Here is a 17,566-nt window from a genome sequence, read left to right as displayed (position 1 = left end):
GCAAATCTTGCTGAGAAATGACCAAACATGGCCTGAAGTGGGTTAAAAATGTCTTAAAGAGGGTTAGAAATGGCCAAAAATGGCTTCAAAAGGGATAGAGATGTGCAAAACGGGTTAGTTACGGCCAGAATTGGCCCCAGATGTTTTAGAGGTGTGCAAACCTGGGTTGGAAAAGGAAAAATAAGGCTTGAAACGGGTTGCAAGTGGGCAAAAATGGTTTTGAAGTAGTCAAAGTTGGCATAAAAGTGTTAGACATGAGCAAACAAGGGTTAGAAATGGACTAAACCAGCTGAAAAAAATGATTAGAGAAGAGCAAAACTGGCTGAGACATGACCAAACATGGCCTGAAGTGGGTTAAAAATGTCTTAAAGAGGGTTAGAAATGGCCAAAAATGGCTTCAAAAGGGATAGAGAGGTGCAAAAACGGGTTAGTTACGGCCAAAATTGGCTAAAGAAGTGTTAGAGGTGTGCAAACCTGGGTTGGAAAAGGGAAAATATGGCTTGAAACGGGTTGCAAGTGGGCAGAAACGGTTTCGAAGTAGTCAAAGTTGGCATAAAAGTGTTAGACATGACCAAACAAGGGTTAGAAATGGAGAAAACCAGCTGAAAAAAATGATTAGAGAAGTGCAAAACTGGCTGAGAAATGACCAAACATGGCCTGAAGTGGGTTAAAAATGGCTTAAAGAAGGTTAGAAATGGCCAAAAATGGCTTCAGAATGGATAGAGAGGTGCAAAAACGGGTTAGTTACGGCCAAAATTGGCTAAAGAAGTGTTAGAGGTGTGCAAACCTGGGTTTGAAAAGGAAAAATATGGCTTGAAACGGGTTGCAAGTGGGCAAAAACGGTTTCGAAGTAGTCAAAGTTGGCATAAAAGTGTTAGACATGAGCAAACAAGGGTTAGAAATGGAGAAAACCAGCTGGAAAAAATGGTTAGAGAAGTGCAAAACTGGCTGAGAAATGACCAAACATGGCTTGAAGTGGGTTAAAAATGGCTTAAAGAGGGTTAGAAATGGCCAAAAATGGCTTCAAAAAAGATAGAGAGGTGCAAAATGGGTTAATTATGGCCAAAATTGGCACCAGATGGGTTAGAGGTGTGCAAACCTGGGTTGGAAAAGGAAAAATATGGCTTGAAACGTGTTGCAAGTTGGCAAAAATGGTTTCGAAGTAGTCAAAGTTGGCATAAAAGTGTTAGACATGAGCAAACACGGGTTAGAAATGGACTAAACCAGCTGAAAAAAATGGTTAGAGAAGTGCAAATCTTGCTGAGAAATGACCAAACATGGCCTGAAGTGGGTTAAAAATGTCTTAAAGAGGGTTAGAAATGGCCAAAAATGGCTTCAAAATGGATAGAGAGGTGCAAAAACGGGTTAGTTACGGCCAAAATTGGCTAAAGAAGTGTTAGAGGTGTGCAAACCTGGGTTTGAAAAGGAAAAATATGGCTTGAAACGGGTTGCATGTGGGCAAAAATGGTTTTGAAGTAGTCAAAGTTGGCATAAAAGTGTTAGACATGAGCAAACATGGGTTAGAAATGGACAAAACCAGCTGGAAAAAATGGTTAGAGAAGTGCAAAACTTGCTGAGAAATGACCAAACATGGCCTGAAGTGGGTTAAAAATGTCTTAAAGAGGGTTAGAAATGGCCAAAAATGGCTTCAAAAGGGATAGAGATGTGCAAAATGGGTTAGTTACGGCCAAAATTGGCCCCAGATGTTTTAGAGGTGTGCAAACCCGCATTGGAAAAGGAAAAATAAGGCTTGAAACGGGTTGCAAGTGGGCAAAAATGGTTTTGAAGTAGTCAAAGTTGGCATAAAAGTGTTAGACATGAGCAAACAAGGGTTAGAAATGGACTAAACCAGCTGAAAAAAATGGTTAGAGAAGTGCAAATCTGGCTGAGAAATGACCAAACATGGCCTGAAGTGGGTTAAAAATGTCTTAAAGAGGGTTAGAAATGGCCAAAAATGGCTTCAAAATGGATAGAGAGGTGCAAAAAAGGGTTAGTTACGGCCAAAATTGGCTAAAGAAGTGTTACAGGTGTGCAAACCTGGGTTTGAAAAGGAAAAATATGGCTTGAAACGGGTTGCAAGTGGGCAAAAACGGTTTCGAAGTAGTCAAAGTTGGCATAAAAGTGTTAGACATGAGCAAACAAGGGTTAGAAATGGAGAAAACCAGCTGGAAAAAAATGGTTAGAGAAGTGCAAAACTTGCTGAGAAATGACCAAACATGGCTTGAAGTGGGTTAAAAATGGCTTAAAGAGGGTTAGGAATGGCCAAATATGGCTTCAAAAAAGATAGAGATGTGCAAAATGGGTTAGTTACGGCCAAAATTGGCCCCAGATGTTTTAGAGGTGTGCAAACCTGGGTTGGAAAAGGAAAAATAAGGCTTGAAACGGGTTGCAAGTGGGCAAAAATGGTTTTGAAGTAGTCAAAGTTGGCATAAAAGTGTTAGACATGAGCAAACAAGGGTTAGAAATGGACTAAACCAGCTGAAAAAAATGATTAGAGAAGAGCAAAACTGGCTGAGACATGACCAAACATGGCCTGAAGTGGGTTAAAAATGTCTTAAAGAGGGTTAGAAATGGCCAAAAATGGCTTCAAAAGGGATAGAGAGGTGCAAAAACGGGTTAGTTACGGCCAAAATTGGCCCCAGATGTTTTAGAGGTGTGCAAACCTGGGTTGGAAAAGGGAAAATATGGCTTGAAACGGGTTTCAAGTGGGCAGAAACGGTTTCGAAGTAGTCAAAGTTGGCATAAAAGTGTTAGACATGAGCAAACAAGGGTTAGAAATGGAGAAAACCAGCTGAAAAAAATGGTTAGAGAAGTGCAAAACTGGCTGAGAAATGACCAAACATGGCCTGAAGTGGGTTAAAAATGGCTTAAAGAAGGTTAGAAATGGCCAAAAATGGCTTCAGAATGGATAGAGAGGTGCAAAAACGGGTTAGTTACGGCCAAAATTGGCTAAAGAAGTGTTAGAGGTGTGCAAACCTGGGTTTGAAAAGGAAAAATATGGCTTGAAACGGGTTGCAAGTGGGCAAAAACGGTTTTGAAGTAGTCAAAGTTGGCATAAAAGTGTTAGACATGAGCAAACAAGGGTTAGAAATGGAGAAAACCAGCTGAAAAAAAATGGTTAGAGAAGTGCAAAACTGGCTGAGAAATGACCAAACATGGCCTGAAGTGGGTTAAAAATGGCTTAAAGAAGGTTAGAAATGGCCAAAAATGGCTTCAGAATGGATAGAGAGGTGCAAAAACGGGTTAGTTACGGCCAAAATTGGCTAAAGAAGTGTTAGAGGTGTGCAAACCTGGGTTTGAAAAGGAAAAATATGGCTTGAAACGGGTTGCAAGTGGGCAAAAATGGTTTCGAAGTAGTCAAAGTTGGCATAAAAGTGTTAGACATGAGCAAACACGGGTTAGAAATGGACTAAACCAGCTGAAAAAAATGGTTAGAGAAGTGCAAATCTTGCTGAGAAATGACCAAACATGGCCTGAAGTGGGTTAAAAATGTCTTAAAGAGGGTTAGAAATGGCCAAAAATGGCTTCAAAATGGATAGAGAGGTGCAAAAACGGGTTAGTTACGGCCAAAATTGGCTAAAGAAGTGTTAGAGGTGTGCAAACCTGGGTTTGAAAAGGAAAAATAAGGCTTGAAACGGGTTGCAAGTAGGCAAAAATGGTTTCGAAGTAGTCAAAGTTGGCATAAAAGTGTTAGACATGAGCAAACAAGGGTTAGAAATGGACTAAACCAGCTGAAAAAAATGGTTAGAGAAGTGCAAAACTGGCTGAGACATGACCAAACATGGCCTGAAGTGGGTTAAAAATGTCTTAAAGAAGGTTAGAAATGGCCAAAAATGGCTTCAAAAGGGATAGAGATGTGCAAAATGGGTTAGTTACGGCCAGAATTGGCCCCAGATGTTTTAGAGGTGTGCAAACCTGGGTTGGAAAAGGAAAAATATGGCTTGAAACGGGTTGCAAGTGGGCAAAAATGGTTTTGAATTAGTCAAAGTTGGCATAAAAGTGTTAGACATGAGCAAACAAGGGTTAGAAATGGACTAAACCAGCTGAAAAAAATGGTTAGAGAAGTGCAAATCTTGCTGAGAAATGACCAAACATGGCCTGAAGTGGGTTAAAAATGTCTTAAAGAGGGTTAGAAATGGCCAAAAATGGCTTCAAAATGGATAGAGAGGTGCAAAAACGGGTTAGTTACGGCCAAAATTGGCTAAAGAAGTGTTAGAGGTGTGCAAACCTGGGTTGGAAAAGGAAAAATATGGCTTGAAACGGGTTGCAAGTGGGCAAAAACAGTTTCGAAGTAGTCAAAGTTGGCATAAAAGTGTTAGACATGAGCAAACAAGGGTTAGAAATGGAGAAAACCAGCTGGAAAAAATGGTTAGAGAAGTGCAAAACTTGCGGAGAAATGACCAAACATTGCTTGAAGTGGGTTAAAAATGTCTTACAGAGGGTTAGAAATGGCCAAAAATGGCTTCAAAAAAGATAGAGAGGTGCAAAAACGGGTTAGTTACGGCCAAAATTGGCCCCAGATGTTTTAGAGGTGTGCAAACCTGGGTTTGAAAAGGAAAAATAAGGCTTGAAACGGGTTGCAAGTGGGCAAAAATGGTTTTGAAGTAGTCAAAGTTGGCGTAAAAGTGTTAGACATGAGCAAACAAGGGTTAGAAATGGACTAAACCAGCTGAAAAAAATGGTTAGAGAAGTGCAAAACTGGCTGAGACATGACCAAACATGGCCTGAAGTGGGTTAAAAATGTCTTAAAGAAAGTTAGAAATGGCCAAAAATGGCTTCAAAATGGATAGAGAGGTGCAAAAACGGGTTAGTTACGGCCAAAATTGGCTAAAGCAGTGTTAGAGGTGTGCAAACCTGGGTTTGAAAAGGAAAAATATGGCTTGAAACGGGTTGCAAGTGGGCAAAAATGGTTTCGAAGTAGTCAAAGTTGGCATTAAAGTGTTAGACATGAGCAAACATGGGTTAGAAATGGAGAAAACCAGCTGGAAAAAATGGTTAGAGAAGTGCAAAACTTGCTGAGAAATGACCAAAAATGGCCTGAAGTGGGTTAAAAATGTCTTAAAGAGGGTTAGAAATGGCCAAAAATGGCTTCAAAAGGGATAGAGATGTGCAAAATGGGTTAGTTACGGCCAAAATTGGCCCCAGATGTTTGAGAGGTGTGCAAACCCGCGTTGGAAAAGGAAAAATAAGGCTTGAAACGGGTTGCAAGTGGGCAAAAATGGTTTCGAAGTAGTCAAAGTTGGCATTAAAGTGTTAGACATGAGCAAACATGGGTTAGAAATGGACTAAACCAGCTGGAAAAAATGGTTAGAGAAGTGCAAAACTTGCTGAGAAATGACCAAACATGGCCTGAAGTGGGTTAAAAATGTCTTAAAGAGGGTTAGAAATGGCCAAAAATGGCTTCAAAATGGATAGAGAGGTGCAAAAACGGGTTAGTTACGGCCAAAATTGGCTAAAGAAGTGTTAGAGGTGTGCAAACCTGGGTTTGAAAAGGAAAAATAAGGCTTGAAACGGGTTGCAAGTAGGCAAAAATGGTTTCGAAGTAGTCAAAGTTGGCATAAAAGTGTTAGACATGAGCAAACAAGGGTTAGAAATGGACTAAACCAGCTGAAAAAAATGGTTAGAGAAGTGCAAAACTGGCTGAGACATGACCAAACATGGCCTGAAGTGGGTTAAAAATGTCTTAAAGAGGGTTAGAAATGGCCAAAAATGGCTTCAAAAGGGATAGAGATGTGCAAAATGGGTTAGTTACGGCCAAAATTGGCCCCAGATGTTTTAGAGGTGTGCAAACCTTGGTTGGAAAAGGAAAAATAAGGCTTGAAACGGGTTGCAAGTGGGCAAAAATGGTTTTGAATTAGTCAAAGTTGGCATAAAAGTGTTAGACATGAGCAAACAAGGGTTAGAAATGGACTAAACCAGCTGAAAAAAATGGTTAGAGAAGTGCAAATCTTGCTGAGAAATGACCAAAAATGGCCTGAAGTGGGTTAAAAATGTCTTAAAGAGGGTTAGAAATGGCCAAAAATGGCTTCAGAATGGATAGAGAGGTGCAAAAACGGGTTAGTTACGGCCAAAATTGGCTAAAGAAGTGTTAGAGGTGTGCAAACCTGGGTTTGAAAAGGAAAAATATGGCTTGAAACGGGTTGCAAGTGGGCAAAAACGGTTTTGAAGTAGTCAAAGTTGGCATAAAAGTGTTAGACATGAGCAAACAAGGGTTAGAAATGGAGAAACCCAGCTGGAAAAAATGGTTAGAGAAGTGCAAAACTGGCTGAGAAATGACCAAACATGGCCTGAAGTGGGTTAAAAATGGCTTAAAGAAGGTTAGAAATGGCCAAAAATGGCTTCAGAATGGATAGAGAGGTGCAAAAACGGGTTAGTTACGGCCAAAATTGGCTAAAGAAGTGTTAGAGGTGTGCAAACCTGGGTTTGAAAAGGAAAAATATGGCTTGAAACGGGTTGCAAGTGGGCAAAAATGGTTTCGAAGTAGTCAAAGTTGGCATAAAAGTGTTAGACATGAGCAAACACGGGTTAGAAATGGACTAAACCAGCTGAAAAAAATGGTTAGAGAAGTGCAAAACTGGCTGAGACATGACCAAACATGGCCTGAAGTGGGTTAAAAATGTCTTAAAGAAAGTTAGAAATGGCCAAAAATGGCTTCAAAAGGGATAGAGATGTGCAAAATGGGTTAGTTACGGCCAAAATTGGCCCCAGATGTTTTAGAGGTGTGCAAACCTGGGTTGGAAAAGGAAAAATATGGCTTGAAACGGGTTGCAAGTGGGCAAAAATGGTTTTGAAGTAGTCAAAGTTGGCGTAAAAGTGTTAGACATGAGCAAACAAGGGTTAGAAATGGACTAAACCAGCTGAAAAAAATGGTTAGAGAAGTGCAAAACTGGCTGAGACATGACCAAACATGGCCTGAAGTGGGTTAAAAATGTCTTAAAGAAGGTTAGAAATGGCCAAAAATGGCTTCAAAATGGATAGAGAGGTGCAAAAACGGGTTAGTTACGGCCAAAATTGGCTAAAGCAGTGTTAGAGGTGTGCAAACCTGGGTTTGAAAAGGAAAAATATGGCTTGAAACGGGTTGCAAGTGGGCAAAAATGGTTTCGAAGTAGTCAAAGTTGGCATTAAAGTGTTAGACATGAGCAAACATGGGTTAGAAATGGACAAAACCAGCTGGAAAAAATGGTTAGAGAAGTGCAAAACTTGCTGAGAAATGACCAAAAATGGCCTGAAGTGGGTTAAAAATGTCTTAAAGAGGGTTAGAAATGGCCAAAAATGGCTTCAAAAGGGATAGAGATGTGCAAAATGGGTTAGTTACGGCCAAAATTGGCCCCAGATGTTTGAGAGGTGTGCAAACCCGCGTTGGAAAAGGAAAAATAAGGCTTGAAACGGGTTGCAAGTGGGCAAAAATGGTTTCGAAGTAGTCAAAGTTGGCATAAAAGTGTTAGACATGAGCAAACAAGGGTTAGAAATGGACTAAACCAGCTGAAAAAAATGGTTAGAGAAGTGCAAATCTTGCTGAGAAATGACCAAACATGGCCTGAAGTGGGTTAAAAATGTCTTAAAGAGGGTTAGAAATGGCCAAAAATGGCTTCAAAAGGGATAGAGATGTGCAAAATGGGTTAGTTACGGCCAAAATTGGCCCCAGATGTTTTAGAGGTGTGCAAACCCGCGTTGGAAAAGGAAAAATAAGGCTTGAAACGGGTTGCAAGTGGGCAAAAATGGTTTTGAATTAGTCAAAGTTGGCATAAAAGTGTTAGACATGAGCAAACAAGGGTTAGAAATGGAGTAAACCAGCTGAAAAAAAATGGTTAGAGAAGTGCAAATCTTGCTGAGAAATGACCAAACATGGCCTGAAGTGGGTTAAAAATGTCTTAAAGAGGGTTAGAAATGGCCAAAAATGGCTTCAAAATGGATAGAGAGGTGCAAAAACGGGTTAGTTACGGCCAAAATTGGCTAAAGAAGTGTTAGAGGTGTGCAAACCTGGGTTTGAAAAGGAAAAATATGGCTTGAAACGGGTTGCAAGTGGGCAAAAACAGTTTCGAAGTAGTCAAAGTTGGCATAAAAGTGTTAGACATGAGCAAACAAGGGTTAGAAATGGAGAAAACCAGCTGGAAAAAATGGTTAGAGAAGTGCAAAACTTGCGGAGAAATGACCAAACATTGCTTGAAGTGGGTTAAAAATGTCTTACAGAGGGTTAGAAATGGCCAAAAATGGCTTCAAAAAAGATAGAGAGGTGCAAAATGGGTTAGTTATGGCCAAAATTGGCACCAGATGGGTTAGAGGTGTGCAAACCTGGGTTGGAAAAGGAAAAATATGGCTTGAAACGTGTTGCAAGTTGGCAAAAATGGTTTCGAAGTAGTCAAAGTTGGCATAAAAGTGTTAGACATGAGCAAACACGGGTTAGAAATGGACTAAACCAGCTGAAAAAAATGGTTAGAGAAGTGCAAAATCTTGCTGAGAAATGACCAAACATGGCCTGAAGTGGGTTAAAAATGTCTTAAAGAGGGTTAGAAATGGCCAAAAATGGCTTCAAAATGGATAGAGAGGTGCAAAAACGGGTTAGTTACGGCCAAAATTGGCTAAAGAAGTGTTAGAGGTGTGCAAACCTGGGTTTGAAAAGGAAAAATATGGCTTGAAACGGGTTGCAAGTGGGCAAAAATGGTTTCGAAGTAGACAAAGTTGGCATAAAAGTGTTAGACATGAGCAAACAAGGGTTAGAAATGGACTAAACCAGCTGAAAAAAATGGTTAGAGAAGTGCAAAACTGGCTGAGAAATGACCAAACATGGCCTGAAGTGGGTTAAAAATGGCTTAAAGAATGTTAGAAATGGCCAAAAATGGCTTCAAAAAAGATAGAGATGTGCAAAATGGGTTAGTTACGGCCAAAATTGGCCCCAGATGTTTTAGAGGTGTGCAAACTTGGGTTGGAAAAGGAAAAATAAGGCTTGAAACGGGTTGCAAGTGTGCAGAAACGGTTTCGAAGTAGTCAAAGTTGGCATAAAAGTGTTACACATGAGCAAACATGGGTTAGAGATGGACTAAACCAGCTGAAAAAAATGATTAGAGAAGTGTAAAACTGGCTGAAACATGACCAAACATGGCCAGAAGTGGGTTAAAAATGGCTTAAAGAAGTTTAGAAATGGCCAAAAATGGCTTCAAAATGGATAGAGAGGTGCAAAAACGGGTTAGTTACGGCCAAAATTGGCTAAAGAAGTGTTAGAGGTGTGCAAACCCGCGTTGGAAAAGGAAAAATATGGCTTGAAACGGGTTGCAAGTGGGCAGAAACGGTTTCGAAGTAGTCAAAGTTGGCATAAAAGTGTTAGACATGAGCAAACATGGGCTAGAAATGGACAAAACCAGCTGAAAAAAATGGTTAGAGAAGTGCAAAACTGGCTGAGAAATGACTAATGATGGCTTGAAGTGGGTTAAAAATGTCTTAAAGAGGGTTAGAAATGGCCAAAAATGGCTTCAAAATGGATAGAGAGGTGCAAAAACGGGTTAGTTACGGCCAAAATTGGCTAAAGAAGTGTTAGAGGTGTGCAAACCTGGGTTTGAAAAGGAAAAATATGGCTTGAAACGGGTTGCAAGTGGGCAAAAATGGTTTCGAAGTAGTCAAAGTTGGCATAAAAGTGTTAGACATGAGCAAACATGGGTTAGAAATGGACAAAACCAGCTGAAAAAAATGGTTAGAGAAGAGCAAAACTGGCTGAGACATGACCAAACATGGCCTGAAGTGGGTTAAAAATGTCTTAAAGAGGGTTAGAAATGGCCAAAAATGGCTTCAAAAGGGATAGAGATGTGCAAAATGGGTTAGTTACGGCCAAAATTGGCCCCAGATGTTTTAGAGGTGTGCAAACCCGCGTTGGAAAAGGAAAAATAAGGCTTGAAACGGGTTGCAAGTGGGCAAAAATGGTTTTGAATTAGTCAAAGTTGGCATAAAAGTGTTAGACATGAGCAAACAAGGGTTAGAAATGGACTAAACCAGCTGAAAAAAATGGTTAGAGAAGTGCAAACCTTGCTGAGAAATGACCAAACATGGCCTGAAGTGGGTTAAAAATGTCTTAAAGAGGGTTAGAAATGGCCAAAAATGGCTTCAGAATGGATAGAGAGGTGCAAAAACGGGTTAGTTACGGCCAAAATTGGCTAAAGAAGTGTTAGAGGTGTGCAAACCTGGGTTTGAAAAGGAAAAATATGGCTTGAAACGGGTTGCAAGTGGGCAAAAAACGGTTTCGAAGTAGTCAAAGTTGGCATAAAAGTGTTAGACATGAGCAAACAAGGGTTAGAAATGGAGAAAACCAGCTGGAAAAAAATGGTTAGAGAAGTGCAAAACTTGCGGAGAAATGACCAAACATTGCTTGAAGTGGGTTAAAAATGTCTTAAAGAGGGTTAGAAATGGCCAAAAATGGCTTCAGAATGGATAGAGAGGTGCAAAATGGGTTAGTTATGGCCAAAATTGGCCCCAGATGCGTTAGAGGTGTGCAAACCTGGGTTGGAAAAGGAAAAATATGGCTTGAAACGTGTTGCAAGTTGGCAAAAATGGTTTCGAAGTAGTCAAAGTTGGCATAAAAGTGTTAGACATGAGCAAACAAGGGTTAGAAATGGACTAAACCAGCTGAAAAAAATGGTTAGAGAAGTGCAAAGCTTGTTGAGAAATGACCAAACATGGCTTGAAGTGGGTTAAAAATGTCTTAAAGAAGTTTAGAAATGGCCAAAAATGGCTTCAAAATGGATAGAGAGGTGCAAAAACGGGTTAGTTACGGCCAAAATTGGCTAAAGAAGTGTTAGAGGTGTGCAAACCCGCGTTGGAAAAGGAAAAATATGGCTTGAAACGGGTTGCAAGTGGGCAGAAATGGTTTCGAAGTAGTCAAAGTTGGCATAAAAGTGTTAGACATGAGCAAACATGGGTTAGAAATGGACTAAACCAGCTGAAAAAAATGGTTAGAGAAGTGCAAAAACTTGCTGAGAAATGACCAAACATGGCCTGAAGTGGGTTAAAAATGTCTTAAAGAGGGTTAGAAATGGCCAAAAATGGCTTCAAAAGGGATAGAGATGTGTAAAATGGGTTAGTTACGGCCAAAATTGGCCCCAGATGTTTTAGAGGTGTGCAAACCTGGGTTTGAAAAGGAAAAATATGGCTTGAAACGGGTTGCAAGTGGGCAAAAATGGTTTCGAAGTAGTCAAAGTTGGCATAAAAGTGTTAGACATGAGCAAACATGGGTTAGAAATGGACTAAACCAGCTGAAAAAAATGGTTAGAGAAGTGCAAAACTGGCTGAGAAATGACCAAACATGGCCTGAAGTGGGTTAAAAATGGCTTAAAGAATGTTAGAAATGGCCAAAAATGGCTTCAAAAGGGATAGAGATGTGCAAAATGGGTTAGTTACGGCCAAAATTGGCCCCAGATGTTTTAGAGGTGTGCAAACTTGGGTTGGAAAAGGAAAAATAAGGCTTGAAACGGGTTGCAAGTGTGCAGAAACGGTTTCGAAGTAGTCAAAGTTGGCATAAAAGTGTTAGACATGAGCAAACATGGGTTAGAGATGGACTAAACCAGCTGAAAAAAATGATTAGAGAAGTGCTAAAACTGGCTGAGACATGACCAAACATGGCCTGAAGTGGGTTAAAAATGGCTTAAAGAAGTTTAGAAATGGCCAAAAATGGCTTCAAAATGGATAGAGAGGTGCAAAAACGGGTTAGTTACGGCCAAAATTGGCTAAAGAAGTGTTAGAGGTGTGCAAACCCGCGTTGGAAAAGGAAAAATATGGCTTGAAACGGGTTGCAAGTGGGCAGAAACGGTTTCGAAGTAGTCAAAGTTGGCATAAAAGTGTTAGACATGAGCAAACAAGGGTTAGAAATGGAGAAAACCAGCTGAAAAAAATGGTTAGAGAAGTGCAAAACTGGCTGAGAAATGACCAAACATGGCCTGAAGTGGGTTAAAAATGGCTTAAAGAAGGTTAGAAATGGCCAAAAATAGCTTCAGAATGGATAGAGAGGTGCAAAATGGGTTAGTTACGGCCAAAATTGGCCCCAGATGTTTTAGAGGTGTGCAAACCTGGGTTGGAAAAGGAAAAATAAGGCTTGAAACGGGTTGCAAGTGGGCAGAAACGGTTTCGAAGTAGTCAAAGTTGGCATAAAAGTGTTAGACATGAGCAAACAAGGGTTAGAAATGGAGAAAACCAGCTGGAAAAAATGGTTAGAGAAGTGCAAAACTGGCTGAGAAATGACCAAACATGGCTTGAAGTGGGTTAAAAATGTCTTAAAGAGGGTTAGAAATGGCCAAAAATGGCTTCAAAAGAAATAGAGATGTGCAAAATGGGTTAGTTACGGCCAAAATTGGCCCCACATGAGTTAGAGGTGTGCAAACCTGGGTTGGAAAAGGAAAAATATGGCTTGAAACGTGTTGCAAGTGGGCAAAAATGGTTTCGAAGTAGTCAAAGTTGGCATAAAAGTGTTAGACATGAGCAAACAAGGGTTAGAAATGGACTAAACCAGCTGAAAAAAAATGATTAGAGAAGAGCAAAACTGGCTGAGACATGACCAAACATGGCCTGAAGTGGGTTAAAAATGGCTTAAAGAAGGTTAGAAATGGCCAAAAATGGCTTCAAAATGGATAGAGAGGTGCAAAAACGGGTTAGTTACGGCCAAAATTGGCCCCAGATGTTTTAGAGGTGTGCAAACCTGGGTTGGAAAAGGAAAAATAAGGCTTGAAACTGGTTGCAAGTGTGCAGAAACCGTTTCGAAGTAGTCAAAGTTGGCATAAAAGTGTTAGACATGAGCAAACAAGGGTTAGAAATGGAGAAAACCAGCTGAAAAAAATGGTTAGAGAAGTGCAAAACTGGCTGAAAAATGACCAAACATGGCCTGAAGTGGGTTAAAAATGGCTTAAAGAAGGTTAGAAATGGCCAAAAATGGCTTCAGAATGGATAGAGAGGTGCAAAAACGGGTTAGTTACGGCCAAAATTGGCTAAAGAAGTGTTAGAGGTGTGCAAACCTGGGTTTGAAAAGGAAAAATATGGCTTGAAACGGGTTGCAAGTAGGCAAAAATGGTTTCGAAGTAGTCAAAGTTGGAATTAAAGTGTTAGACATGAGCAAACATGGGTTAGAAATGGACTAAACCAGCTGGAAAAAATGGTTAGAGAAGTGCAAACCTTGCTGAGAAATGACCAAACATGGCTTGAAGTGGGTTAAAAATGTCTTAAAGAGGGTTAGAAATGGCCAAAAATGGCTTCAAAAAAGATAGAGATGTGCAAAATGGGTTAGTTATGGCCAAAATTGGCCCCAGATGCGTTAGAGGTGTGCAAACCTGGGTTGGAAAAGGAAAAATATGGCTTGAAACGGGTTGCAAGTGTGCAGAAACCGTTTCGAAGTAGTCAAAGTTGGCATAAAAGTGTTAGACATGAGCAAACAAGGGTTAGAAATGGAGAAAACCAGCTGAAAAAAATGGTTAGAGAAGTGCAAAACTGGCTGAAAAATGACAAAACATGGCCTGAAGTGGGTTAAAAATGGCTTAAAGAGGGTTAGAAATGGCCAAAAATGGCTTCAGAATGGATAGAGAGGTGCAAAAACGGGTTAGTTACGGCCAAAATTGGCTAAAGAAGTGTTAGAGGTGTGCAAACCTGGGTTTGAAAAGGAAAAATATGGCTTGAAACGGGTTGCAAGTGGGCAAAAACAGTTTCGAAGTAGTCAAAGTTGGCATAAAAGTGTTAGACATGAGCAAACAAGGGTTAGAAATGGAGAAAACCAGCTGGAAAAAATGGTTAGAGAAGTGCAAAACTTGCGGAGAAATGACCAAACATTGCTTGAAGTGGGTTAAAAATGTCTTACAGAGGGTTAGAAATGGCCAAAAATGGCTTCAAAAAGGATAGAGAGGTGCAAAATGGGTTAGTTATGGCCAAAATTGGCACCAGATGGGTTAGAGGTGTGCAAACCTGGGTTGGAAAAGGAAAAATATGGCTTGAAACGTGTTGCAAGTTGGCAAAAATGGTTTCGAAGTAGTCAAAGTTGGCATAAAAGTGTTAGACATGAGCAAACAAGGGTTAGAAATGGACTAAACCAGCTGAAAAAAATGGTTAGAGAAGTGCAAATCTTGCTGAGAAATGACCAAACATGGCCTGAAGTGGGTTAAAAATGTCTTAAAGAGGGTTAGAAATGGCCAAAAATGGCTTCAAAATGGATAGAGAGGTGCAAAAACGGGTTAGTTACGGCCAAAATTGGCTAAAGAAGTGTTAGAGGTGTGCAAACCCGCGTTGGAAAAGGAAAAATATGGCTTGAAACGGGTTGCAAGTGGGCAAAAACGGTTTCGAAGTAGTCAAAGTTGGCATAAAAGTGTTAGACATGAGCAAACATGGGTTAGAAATGGACTAAACCAGCTGAAAAAAATGGTTAGAGAAGTGCAAATCTTGCTGAGAAATGACCAAACATGGCCTGAAGTGGGTTAAAAATGTCTTAAAGAGGGTTAGAAATGGCCAAAAATGGCTTCAAAAGGGATAGAGATGTGTAAAATGGTTTAGTTACGGCCAAAATTGGCCCCAGATGTTTTAGAGGTGTGCAAACCTGGGTTTGAAAAGGAAAAATATGGCTTGAAACGGGTTGCAAGTGGGCAAAAATGGTTTCGAAGTAGTCAAAGTTGGCATAAAAGTGTTAGACATGAGCAAACAAGGGTTAGAAATGGACTAAACCAGCTGAAAAAAATGGTTAGAGAAGTGCAAAACTGGCTGAGAAATGACCAAACATGGCCTGAAGTGGGTTAAAAATGGCTTAAAGAGGGTTAGAAATGGCCAAAAATGGCTTCAAAAGGGATAGAGATGTGCAAAATGGGTTAGTTACGGCCAAAATTGGCCCCAGATGTTTTAGAGGTGTGCAAACCTGGGTTGGAAAAGGAAAAATAAGGCTTGAAACGGGTTGCAAGTGTGCAGAAACGGTTTCGAAGTAGTCAAAGTTGGCATAAAAGTGTTACACATGAGCAAACAATGGGTTAGAGATGGACTAAACCAGCTGAAAAAAATGATTAGAGAAGTGCAAAACTGGCTGAGACATGACCAAACATGGCCTGAAGTGGGTTAAAAATGGCTTAAAGAAGGTTAGAAATGGCCAAAAATGGCTTCAAAATGGATAGAGAGGTGCAAAAACGGGTTAGTTACGGCCAAAATTGGCTAAAGAAGTGTTAGAGGTGTGCAAACCCGCGTTGGAAAAGGAAAAATATGGCTTGAAACGGGTTGCAAGTGTGCAGAAACGGTTTCGAAGTAGTCAAAGTTGGCATAAAAGTGTTAGACATGAGCAAACAAGGGTTAGAAATGGAGAAAACCAGCTGAAAAAAATGGTTAGAGAAGTGCAAAACTGGCTGAGAAATGACCAAACATGGCCTGAAGTGGGTTAAAAATGGCTTAAAGAAGGTTAGAAATGGCCAAAAATAGCTTCAGAATGGATAGAGAGTTGCAAAATGGGTTAGTTACGGCCAAAATTGGCCCCAGATGTTTTAGAGGTGTGCAAACCTGGGTTGGAAAAGGAAAAATAAGGCTTGAAACGGGTTGCAAGTGGGCAGAAACGGTTTCGAAGTAGTCAAAGTTGGCATAAAAGTGTTAGACATGAGCAAACAAGGGTTAGAAATGGAGAAAACCAGCTGAAAAAAATGGTTAGAGAAGTGCAAAACTGGCTGAGAAATGACCAAACATGGCCTGAAGTGGGTTAAAAATGGCTTAAAGAGGGTTAGAAATGGCCAAAAATGGCTTCAAAATGGATAGAGAGGTGCAAAATGGGTTAGTTACGGCCAAAATTGGCCCCAGATGTTTTAGAGGTGTGCAAACCTGGGTTGGAAAAGGAAAAATATGGCTTGAAACGTGTTGCAAGTGGGCAAAAATGGTTTCGAAGTAGTCAAAGTTGGCATAAAAGTGTTAGACATGAGCAAACAAGGGTTAGAAATGGACTAAACCAGCTGGAAAAAATGGTTAGAGAAGTGCAAAACTGGCTGAAAAATGACAAAACATGGCCTGAAGTGGGTTAAAAATGGCTTAAAGAGGGTTAGAAATGGCCAAAAATGGCTTCAAAATGGATAGAGAGGTGCAAAATGGGTTAGTTACGGCCAAAATTGGCTCCAGATGTTTTAGAGGTGTGCAAACCTGGGTTGGAAAAGGAAAAATAAGGCTTGAAACGGGTTGCAAGTGGGCAAAAATGGTTTTGAAGTAGTCAAAGTTGGCATAAAAGTGTTAGACATGAGCAAACAAGGGTTAGAAATGGACTAAACCAGCTGAAAAAAATGATTAGAGAAGAGCAAAACTGGCTGAGACATGACCAAACATGGCCTGAAGTGGGTTAAAAATGGCTTAAAGAAGGTTAGAAATGGCCAAAAATGGCTTCAAAATGGATAGAGAGGTGCAAAAACGGGTTAGTTACGGCCAAAATTGGCTAAAGAAGTGTTAGAGGTGTGCAAACCGGGGTTGGAAAAGGAAAAATATGGCTTGAAACTGGTTGCAAGTGTGCAGAAACCGTTTCGAAGTAGTCAAAGTTGGCATAAAAGTGTTAGACATGAGCAAACAAGGGTTAGAAATGGAGAAAACCAGCTGAAAAAAATGGTTAGAGAAGTGCAAAACTGGCTGAGAAATGACCAAACATGGCCTGAAGTGGGTTAAAAATGGCTTAAAGAAGGTTAGAAATGGCCAAAAATGGCTTCAGAATGGATAGAGAGGTGCAAAAACGGGTTAGTTACGGCCAAAATTGGCTAAAGAAGTGTTAGAGGTGTGCAAACCTGGGTTTGAAAAGGAAAAATATGGCTTGAAACGGGTTGCAAGTGGGCAAAAATGGTTTCGAAGTAGTCAAAGTTGGCATAAAAGTGTTAGACATGAGCAAACATGGGTTAGAAATGGACTAAACCAGCTGGAAAAAATGGTTAGAGAAGTGCAAACCTTGCTGAGAAATGACCAAACATGGCCTGAAGTGGGTTAAAAATGGCTTAAAGAGGGTTAGAAATGGCCAAAAATGGCTTCAAAAAAGATAGAGATGTGCAAAATGGGTTAGTTATGGCCAAAATTGGCCCCAGATGCGTTAGAGGTGTGCAAACCTGGGTTGGAAAAGGAAAAATATGGCTTGAAACGTGTTGCAAGTGGGCAAAAATGGTTTCGAAGTAGTCAAAGTTGGCATAAAAGTGTTAGACATGAGCAAACAAGGGTTAGAAATGGACGAAACCAGCTGGAAAAAATGGTTAGAGAAGTGCAAAACTGGCTGAGAAATGACCAAACATGGCCTGAAGTGGGTTAAAAATGGCTTAAAGAGGGTTAGAAATGGCCAAAAATGGCTTCAAAATGGATAGAGAGGTGCAAAATGGGTTAGTTACGGCCAAAATTGGCCCCAGATGTTTTAGAGGTGTGCAAACCTGGGTTGGAAAAGGAAAAATATGGCTTGAAACGGGTTGCAAGTGTGCAGAAACGGTTTCGAAGTAGTCAAAGTTGGCATAAAAGTGTTAGACATGAGCAAACAAGGGTTAGAAATGGAGAAAACCAGCTGAAAAAAATGGTTAGAGAAGTGCAAAACTGGCTGAGAAATGACCAAACATGGCCTGAAGTGGGTTAAAAATGGCTT

Source organism: Melopsittacus undulatus (assembly GCF_012275295.1).
Source record: "Melopsittacus undulatus isolate bMelUnd1 chromosome W unlocalized genomic scaffold, bMelUnd1.mat.Z SUPER_W_unloc_7, whole genome shotgun sequence".
Classification (NCBI taxonomy): domain Eukaryota; kingdom Metazoa; phylum Chordata; class Aves; order Psittaciformes; family Psittaculidae; genus Melopsittacus; species Melopsittacus undulatus.
Note: the sequence above shows the minus strand (reverse complement) of the source record.